The following is a 9,788-nucleotide window of genomic DNA, read 5'->3' as shown; positions in this document are numbered from 1 at the left end:
AGTGAAGGATTTGATTGCGGACACAGAAATGACGTGTCTGGACGCAGATCGTTTCTGGTACGGTGATACGGTGATTCATTTCAGTGTAAACGTGGCCTTAATTTAAGCAGAGAGACTTCTAACTCGATATATTGTGATGGCCCACGATATTACTGTAAGAACTTTGACGATACAATGTGACGATATTTACACATATACAGTCTGTGTACTGGGGCAAGACACATTCTGCTCAAATACACGGAAAAAAAATCTAGTTCAGACCCTTTAAATATTGCAAAAAGTACTTCTAATTTGTAACTTCAAACTTCTACTTATAAAACTTCATACACTGTAATCGGCAAAAGCTGCTATACATTTCCATCTAGTGCCACTTGCGAGATCCGGACAGGCCAAATATAGAAAACCCAACCAGGCTAATAACTGGACTATGACAGCGGGAAGAAATCACCATTAGAAGCGACGCATTCTGGGACATTTCTGCTCAATGGTTTTGTGATTTGGGGCTGACAACTTTCGCCAGCTCAGCATGTCCTCGCCTGAGGTCCTTATTATCGTACTGGACATGGAATTCTTTAAGCTATTGTTCCAAAAACGTCAAGGGGAAATATAGTGGGAACGCAGCTGGAATGACAAGCTCCGATGGGAATTCTTGATAAGATTATTTGACAATTTCGCGACTATTTTTACGAGTACCTGTCAGTCTCACATTCTAATGGGAGATCAGAAAGTACAAAACGTCTTACCAAAGCTGGTTTGAAGTAATCTAGGTGACAGGCTCATTGGTCCACTTCTTGGCTGGCGTCGCAGTTTCAGATTTCTAAAAATGGATGAACAAAAATTGTTAAAGGGATTGAAGCCGTGTATCATTCGTTCATTTGTTTTTCAATATAAAACCAAAACTAAGAAAATGAAAAAACAACTGTTTTCTTCATTATTTGTCTCCAAAACCAAAATGAAAAAACAGATAATGATTTGTTTTTTCAATTTTCAATTTTGTGTTTAAATGAAGAATGGAAAAAACGGATGACGGCCGTTTCCCGTTTACGTGACTTCTGTGACTGCGATGTCGGACTTCTGCACTGCATACAGACTAAACCAGGACTGATCCAGGTCCGGGACCACACTGGGACCAGACCGGGACCAGAGCAGGACTGAGACCGAGACCAGACCGGGACGAGACCAGGACTAGACGGGGACCAGACCAGGACCAGAGCGGACTCCGAGCTTTGACTCCGAGCCTCCGTGGGGTTCCGAGCCTCAGCTTCGAGCTCCGGCCCTGCAGTGGGCTCTGAGCGGTCTGGTCCCGGTCTGGCCTCGGTCTCAGTCCCGGTCTCAGTCTTGGTGTGGTAACGGCCTGGTCCTGGTCTGGTGCCGGTCTGGTCTCGGTCTCAGTCCCACTCTGGTCCCGGTCTGGTCTAAGTCTCGGTCTGTTCCCAGTCTGGTCTCGGTCTCAGTCCTGCTCTGGTCCCGGTCTGGTCTCAGTCTCGGTCTGGTCCCCGGTCTGGTCCCGGTCTGGTGCCGGTCTGGTGCCGGTCTGGTGCCGGTCTGGTCTCGGTCTCAGTCCCACTCTGGTCTCGGTCTGGTCTTCCCGGTCTGGTCCCGGTCTGGTCCCGGTCTGGTCTCGGTCTGGTCTCAGTCTGGTCTCAGTCTCGGTCTGGTCCCGGTCTGGTCTCAGTCTCGGTCTGGTCCCAGTCTGGTCCCGGACCTGGATCAGTTCTGGTTCAGTCCATATGCGGTGCAGAAGTCCGGCATCACAGTCACGGAAGTCACATAAACGGGAAACAGTCGTTATTCATTTTTTCCACTTTTCGTTTAAACACAAAATGAAAACACACGAAAACTGAAAAAACTAATCATTATCAGGTTTTTCATTTTGGTTTTGGAGACAAATAATAAAGGAGACAGTTTTTTTTTTTTTTTTCTTATTTTTGGGTTTTATATTGAAAAACGAAGGAACGAATGATACACGGATTAGCCCAGACGAAGCTATTTTCTGATCTGTGTTATAATGTTGTTTCCTCGTCACAAACAGAGTTGTGTTTTGTCTCATTGACACGTTTAATTAACACAGAAACCCTGCAAACACTGCAAAGAAGCTTGTCTAAAATTGACACTATAAACACTTAAATTCATCAAAAAATGACTTAAAAACTGTGAAATTATCTGTCCATGCAGCAAGATCATTTTACTTGACAAGTTATCTTAAAATAAACAACCTCTAGACTAGAATTAAGTCGTCTCAGAACTAGTAAGTCGATAATAAATCTGAAAACAAGATAAATAACCTGATGTAACTTTAAAATCTTGGCAGGATCAGAGAAATTTGCAATGTGTTTAGTTCTTCTTTCAAACAGAAAACACTTTTTCATCTTCACTAGAGTAATTTGGATTATTTCAGTCCAGGAGTTGCCAATCTCTAGTGAACTAAAAGTAAACGGTAGCTGTTAAAACTTGAAAACTACCACTACTTCACATCACAAGGTGGAACAGAGCATTTTGAGCTCTGGAGATATAGACAGAGTAATACTAGGCAGGATGGCGCCACCTACTGCTTCTGCTCAATTTCATTTCTCTCCAGCGACTAGGTCAGGAATCAGAATACACTTTGCAAGAACCCAGAGAAGTTGTAGACCGCGCACCGGCCAATCAGTGAAGAGCTGTGAAGCCATGAAGTCAAACTCAAGCATCTGTCTGTGTCCCTTTTGTAGAGCAGCACAACAGTAAACAAAACGGTCGAGATGAAGACAGACATTCTGTGTTGGCAACAATTCCCGAGATCGAGGATTTAAAACCGTAACAAAGAGAATGTTTGGTGAATTTTGGTGAATTTTATCAATCTTAACATACCAGTTAGCCCCGTTAGTGACGCATTACATCACGTCACGACCAAATAACAGCGAATGGTTAAATGAAAAAGTACCTGCCGAAGTGAAACCGTCTGATGAATCAGGCTAGAGTAATAATGCAGGATTACTCAAACATGTGTGAGTGAAACAAAACAAAAAACACAACTCCAGGTCTGTTTTTGAGGAGGTAACAACATTATAACATGACTTAAAGCTCAAAAGAATCTATTTTGTGTCATATACATAGGACCTTTAAGCAAAACATTAAAATAGAATGTTATTTCCTTATAGATTTGAATAGACTTACCCTTCAGAAAGGAGCTGAAGAGAAGATCTGAAGATGGAGTAGGTCATTTTCTGCAAACATAAAACAAAATATGAAGATGCACTGTGTAACTTTTCTGGTGGGAGGTTTGCCGCTGGCTTTACTCCATGGAAATGTTATTGCTTTGCCTGGAATGTTCCACAGTATGATATTAAACTTATCTATCTAGCATTTGTTTCTTTATGGCTCCTTTTATCATTCAAAAATAACAAAAGAAGCATTCTTACTGTGCACGGGATCGCCTCTCCACAGAGCTCAGTGTTCCCACGGTCATGGAAATCCTGGAAAAGTCATGGAAATTGAAAATGTCCTTTTCACATTTATGCCAAAAAGTGCACGGAGAAGTTATAGTTTTGCCTGCAATGTTTCACAGCACGGCATTAAACTTACCCATTTCCATAGAGACAAGCAGGTGACATCATTAGGCGAAGTTACAGGTCAGGTCTGTGGAGAAGTGAGCCCATCCACTGGAAGAACGCAGGTTTTTCAAGATTTTTTGAGCAATAAAAACACTCTCTAGCAAATTTTTTAAAACGCAAGATATACACTTTTAGTACCACACTGCAGGACATTACTGGTAAAGCAAAATCATCTCCACGGAGACAAATAGGTGGTGTATTTTCATCCAAAAAAAGTCACACATTGCACCTTTAAATCATGTATAATGATATAAAAATGGATATTAAAACCAAAAATGACTTGACTAAATGTTTTAAAGTACAACATGGGACAGGTAGCAAATAAATTCGTTTAAAATTAAGGAGGTAAAGTTGTAAAAAGTAAAAAAAATTATTAAATTGTTACCTTGACGTAGCATTGAAGCTAATTAGTAAACACCTGACGCTAGACGTGTGGAGATCACTGAGGACGCCTAGTGTACGGGGGTGGAATTACAAGTAAATAATAAAAAATAAATAAATAAAATGAATAATAAAAATTGTATATAAAACATTATTTTAATTGGCATAGTGATAACATGGAATAATAAATGGGAATGCTAAATTAAAATGAAAATCCATGTATTTATTTTACTGCATAGTATAAAGTAGGATAATTTGTATTACAGTAAGAGCCAAAATGGCCCAACAAAGATGTCAAAAGATCTCTTGATTACTTCCAATAAATAAATAAATGCACCACAACAACCACAGGCACGACTAGAGACACAGACACAACTACAGATGCAACAACAAAATAAATAAATAAATACAAATTCATAATAAAAATAAAATAAAATAAATACAATAAATAAAATCTATTATTATTATTATTATTATTATTATTATTAAAAATATTATACTTTTTTTCCCCATTACAATACACACACACAAAAAATATAAATACACACAAAAAATGAAGCATAGGTTACATTTTTGTCCCTCTGTGAAAAAATAAGAAACAAAAAAATAAAATTATTAAAGGCGCTGTACTTGATTTTCACAGTTTTAATAACGTGAAACACAGTTTGCAGTGGTCCAGTGTTATTCCTCATTTACCTTACTCATTTAATTATAAAAGATTTCCACAACTTTCAGAGGCTAGAGTGGAACAGTCTAAATGAAAAGATCAAAACTCAAAACTCTATTCAAGCGTTTGAAAGAAATGTCAAATACGATATGCTAAAAAACGTATGAGATGGCAGAGAAACTGTTCTTTTGTGTTAATTAACAAGTATTTAATATTGTGTATGTCACGTAAAGAAATTACTACAGATTACACATTAAATTGGAACCATCGAAGTGTTGGAAATGTTTTATTTTGTGTGAAAAGGAGGCAGATATTACTTCTTTCTGCTCCTTATCATTCACACTGATACATGAAACATAATGAAAAATGAAATTAAAATATAGTTGAGGAGTTTCGCTGTGACGGTAAGGACAACTAGCATGCCAACACACACTTCCAGCTTATAAACCGCTTTAAAATTAGATGCAGATAGTACACAGAGGGCTTACTTTGAACTCAAGAGCTGCTTATATAATATTTCTGTACTGGGACAAGATAAATTTAGGTCAGGGTCTTTAATTTAATGTAGTTTCGTAATTTTTTCAACTTCTAAAGAAACCGCCTGACGCAACATGGAAAATAATTATACAAAAAAACTAGTTTGCGTCAGTGTGGCCGCTCGTTTCCACAGCACAGACTCGGTTCTGTTTACGATATCCTGCGGGGAATTTACCATAAATTTACAGCTAAATTAATTATGCACAAACATGTTGCCCGTCTCCAAATGTACACACTTACCGTATGTAGCATCTGTTCTTTTTACATGTGTCGCGTTGGCCTCTGTTCCCCGCAGAGTTCATATGTTCATTTTCATTTACGGTCCCATGTGTTGCCGTTTTCTTCTGTGCAGTCTCTAAGCAACATGTGCACCTACAGCAAGGACACTGAATTATCTCTGAACTATTTTTAGTGTAAAGTCCTAGTTTATAGTTTTACTGATATTAGCAGAGTGGTCGAATGTGTGGAAAATCAGATGTATGAAACTGAAATCTTGGCTCCTGCTGGTGCGATGAGTCCGACAAAGCAGAGCTGCACTGAAAAAATGGTCTGAGAGGGGTTGCTCAAATTGCAAAAAAATAATTTGACAACAATAACATCACTTTTTTATGTTTCTCTGTCCAGCATGTTTAAATCTTACAAAGGTCGCTTGATTGTGGCCAGTGTTAGACCTGCATGTTTTAATCAGGTTGAGGAAACATGACTTTATGCAGCAGGACACAGGACAGATACAGGAGCAGAGGACATGCAGAGTGAAGCAGGAGGAGCATATGCCCTACCTGTTAGAGGAAGAAAAGCAGCACATGGTGAGTTTTGTTTCTGCAGATACAGTTCTAATGTTCTTGTGATTCTGTTCTGGTCCATTAATGTAGTAAAAAGTGCTTTAAGTGTGTTTAAACATGTACAACAGAGTAGATCATCAGAATGTAATCATCATGTGTTATTCCTGCACTGAAAAAATGGTCTGAGAGGGGTTGCTCAAATTGCAAAAACAAATTTGACAACAATAACATCACTTTTTTACGTTTCTCTGTCAAGCATGTTTAAATCTTACAAAGGTCGCTTGATTGTGGCCGATGTTAGACCTGCATGTTTTAATCAGGTTGAGGAAACATGACTTTATTATAATCTGTGGTGAGGCTCCTCCCTCTGGAATTCTCCTCCCCAAAACTTTTGGAGGGAAATTAAAATGTAACAGGACACAGGACAGTTAGATGAGCAGAGGACATGCAGAGTGGAGCAGGAGGATTATCAGAGCTGATCTGGAGGTGAGACTTTTTAAAGATTTTATTATGTGCTTCTCCGGCCTAGAATGTCGTCATTGTTAAAACATGTTTGTGGTGTTTTATTTGAAATTTGAGTTAATGTAAGGACTCCTTCAAACAAATTGTCTTTGACTGTCTGTCTACAAGAGTGTGACACTTGTACTAAGATTTAAATGTGCTTGTTCCAGAGTCGTCTACAAACACAGAGTGACGTCCAGAGCTCTGCTGGAGCTGTGGGGAAGTTCATGAATGTTACAGTTGATGTTTCAGAAAAAAGGAAGATGTTTGAGAACCAACAAACCACAGACCACAGATGAACAAAGTAAGTAAACCAACTAAAATTATTTTAAAATTTTTCAAAATGAACTTCCTATTGAAACAGTTATCGTGTTTCTACAGGGTGATGTGGCACTTAGGAGGACTTTATACCAGATGCCCTCCCTGTTACTGCGTTTTAGAGGAAGAAAAGCAGCACATGGTGAGTTTTGTTTCTGCAGATACACTTCTAATGTTCTTGTGATTCTGTTCTGGTCCATTAATGTAGTAATAAGTGCTTTAAGTGCATTTAAACATGTACAACAGAGTGTATCATCAGAAATAATGTTTTGGGATCGAAATAAGTTTCAAATCCTAAACATAATTTTATTGCATGCAACTGCTTTCCATAACTTTTTTACGCAAATCCAGCAACCTTTTTTTTTCAGTGTGAGGTTTTTGTGGAAGCCCAAACGAACCAAAACAAAAATGACGACACCGAAAGAGCCTATTTTCGCGTCAAAACTGTCTATTTAGAACAAGGAAGACGTCTGTGCTTCTCTCTCAAATCGATGTAATGAAAGTCTGATTTTCCAGCTTTTCCCAATCAGATTCAAATATTCGTCATGATGCTTCGGGTTTTCCGATCTCTTTCAGCCAGAGCCGTTCCAGACTGATAATAAGAGGAACTCAATTCAGAGTGACGGATCAGTCTGACATGAGGCAGGTTAATCGAGACAAAAAGTCACAAAAAGACTGATTTAGGCTTTGAGTCGTACATTTTAATGCCTTATAAATTCATATATTTGCATGAGAAAATATATTTGAGGATTGGGCTGGGTATCATTAAGAAGTTGCCGATACAATGCACTTATATTTTATATATATATATATATATATATATATATCTATATATCTATATATATATATATATATATATATATATATATATATATATATATATATATATATATATATATATATATATATATTTAAATCCATCTGATACGGTTCATTAAAACACGCACATTTTAATCATTAAATCATTAAGTAATTAGTTAAATATAAAATAAAAGAACCTAAATATGATCTAATCTAACTGATCTAAAAGAAAAATGGAATGATACAGAACCCTGTACTTAATTTCATTTATTATATATATATAATTTCTTTTTTCTTCTCTATCTATTGTTTGTTTTTGTTTTGTTTCCTTTTGAGTCTATTATTATCATTATTATTATTCATTTATTGTCTTGTCTGTGGTTGTAATTTAACCAAAACTGAACTAAGCGACTAAATTAATCACACTGTGGAGATGGAGCCCAAATACACAAGCTCTCCCAGCTTCTTTGGGAGTCCATGTTTTTTTTCCACAGTTAACACATACGGTTAATACAATATATATCCATCCATCCATTTCCATCCATTTTCCACTTATCCAGGGTCAGGTCAGGGGGGCAGCAGTCTAAACAGGGACTCCCAAACTTTCTTCAGCCCAGACACTTCCTCCAGTTCCTCCAGGGGGACCCCAAGACATTCCCAGGCCAGTCGAGAGACATAGTCCCTCCAGCGTGTCCTGGGCCTCCTCCCGGTGGGACATGCCCGGAATGCCTCCCGAGGGAGATGTCCAAGAAGCAAGAGGTGGTGGCCCTAGCCACCTCAACTGCTCCTCTCGACGTGAAGGAGCAGCGGCTCTACTCTGAGCTCGTCCTGTGTGACTGAGCTCCTCACTGTCTCTGTACCCAACATATCTGTCAATGCATGTACATATTTATACATATGTATAAAGGTGTGTCTTGTGGGATTATAATTTAAAAATGTGCAAAAATATAAAACTGAACTGAAAAAAAATCATCAAAACAGTGACAATGTCAAAAGTTTCACATAAATGAGTTTCCTTCCTCTAAACAACAAAACTGTAACTCTGTAACAAAATAATTTAGTAAAATATACCAAAAATACTCTTGGTGATATATCAATACAGCAGCCCATGATAACGATACTGTATCATCACATTAAACTATACGTTCAATCGATATTTTGATATTTTTGCACACCCCTGTTAGAGAACATTGTTAACAATTGTAATCATGGGCTGCTGCATCGATATATTGTCAAGAGCACGTTTTGGTATATTTTACTAAATTATTTTGTTACAGCTACAGTTTTGTTGCTCGTTTAATGATTTTCACTGTTTTGATAATTTAAATGTTTGTGTTTCATATGAACTTTGCACAAGAAGTGATTTAACAAAGACTTTTAGTATCACAGCCATGATGTAGCCTTTATGTTTTGTTGAACAGTATCGAATCAATTTGAAATATATCGTATTGAATCGTATCGAATCAAAAGCTCACTATATCAATGTATGTATCGTATTGGCAACTTCTGAATGATACCCAGTTCTAATACAAATACAAAACAAACACATAATTCACATTTTAATGAAGCTTAAATGAGTACATTTTTTTGCGTCTTGGCTCCTTAAAGCATCAAATTCTCATTTTTCCCACACAGTTTCTACCACAGCAACAAAATATTTTGAGAATTTATAATAAGCTTCTCCATGTCCCTGTAGAAATCGACACATTACACATTCTGTGCTCATATTATCATAGATTACAATAACAAATCTGATTGTGATTTTTGTCAATCCAAAACAAGACACAACCCATTACGCTGCGTTCTGTTCAAATCAATAGAAGGAGTAAATTCCCATAGATTTGAGTGAAGGTAGGCGCTAAGCATCAATTAGCCGCTCCGATGAAGCGCGCTGTATCCGTGTTAGCCTTGTCTCATGCATAAACATACCTATTTAATCAGGCTACGCCAACGGGCTAACACCAATCCTCCATAGAGACGTGTTATACGACGCCAAATGGCACACCTGAGACTTCACACGCGTCCTTAATACACGAGCGACGAGAACAAACGGGGGAAATATCTGCAATTTTACTCATAACGACTGTGACGAAGACGACCTCAACAACTATACAAACAACTATAACTTGATAAAAAGCGCTGAAAAGTCGATTTTGCATAATAGATCTGCTTTAATAATAGGATTCAGCTTAAAGTAAGGTGACCAAACGT

At 37.8% G+C, this 9,788-nt stretch overlaps 1 long non-coding RNA gene across 1 annotated transcript; it reads right to left on the bottom strand.

Annotated features, from left to right (window-relative positions):
* Nucleotides 1–743: 743 nt before the first annotated feature.
* On the bottom strand, nt 744–3,453 carry LOC129412290 (uncharacterized). The gene is made up of 3 exons (XR_008633649.1): nt 3,399–3,453; nt 3,154–3,203; nt 744–817 (listed from the first exon to the last, which is right to left on the bottom strand). It is a non-coding gene; the product is annotated as an uncharacterized LOC129412290 (long non-coding RNA).
* Nucleotides 3,454–9,788: the final 6,335 nt, after the last annotated feature.

Source organism: Boleophthalmus pectinirostris, unplaced genomic scaffold (assembly GCF_026225935.1).
Source record: "Boleophthalmus pectinirostris isolate CB_2022bp ecotype Guang Dong unplaced genomic scaffold, ASM2622593v1 HiC_scaffold_11, whole genome shotgun sequence".
NCBI lineage: Eukaryota > Metazoa > Chordata > Actinopteri > Gobiiformes > Gobiidae > Boleophthalmus > Boleophthalmus pectinirostris.
Note: the sequence above shows the minus strand (reverse complement) of the source record. Positions and strands in the feature narration are given on the sequence as shown.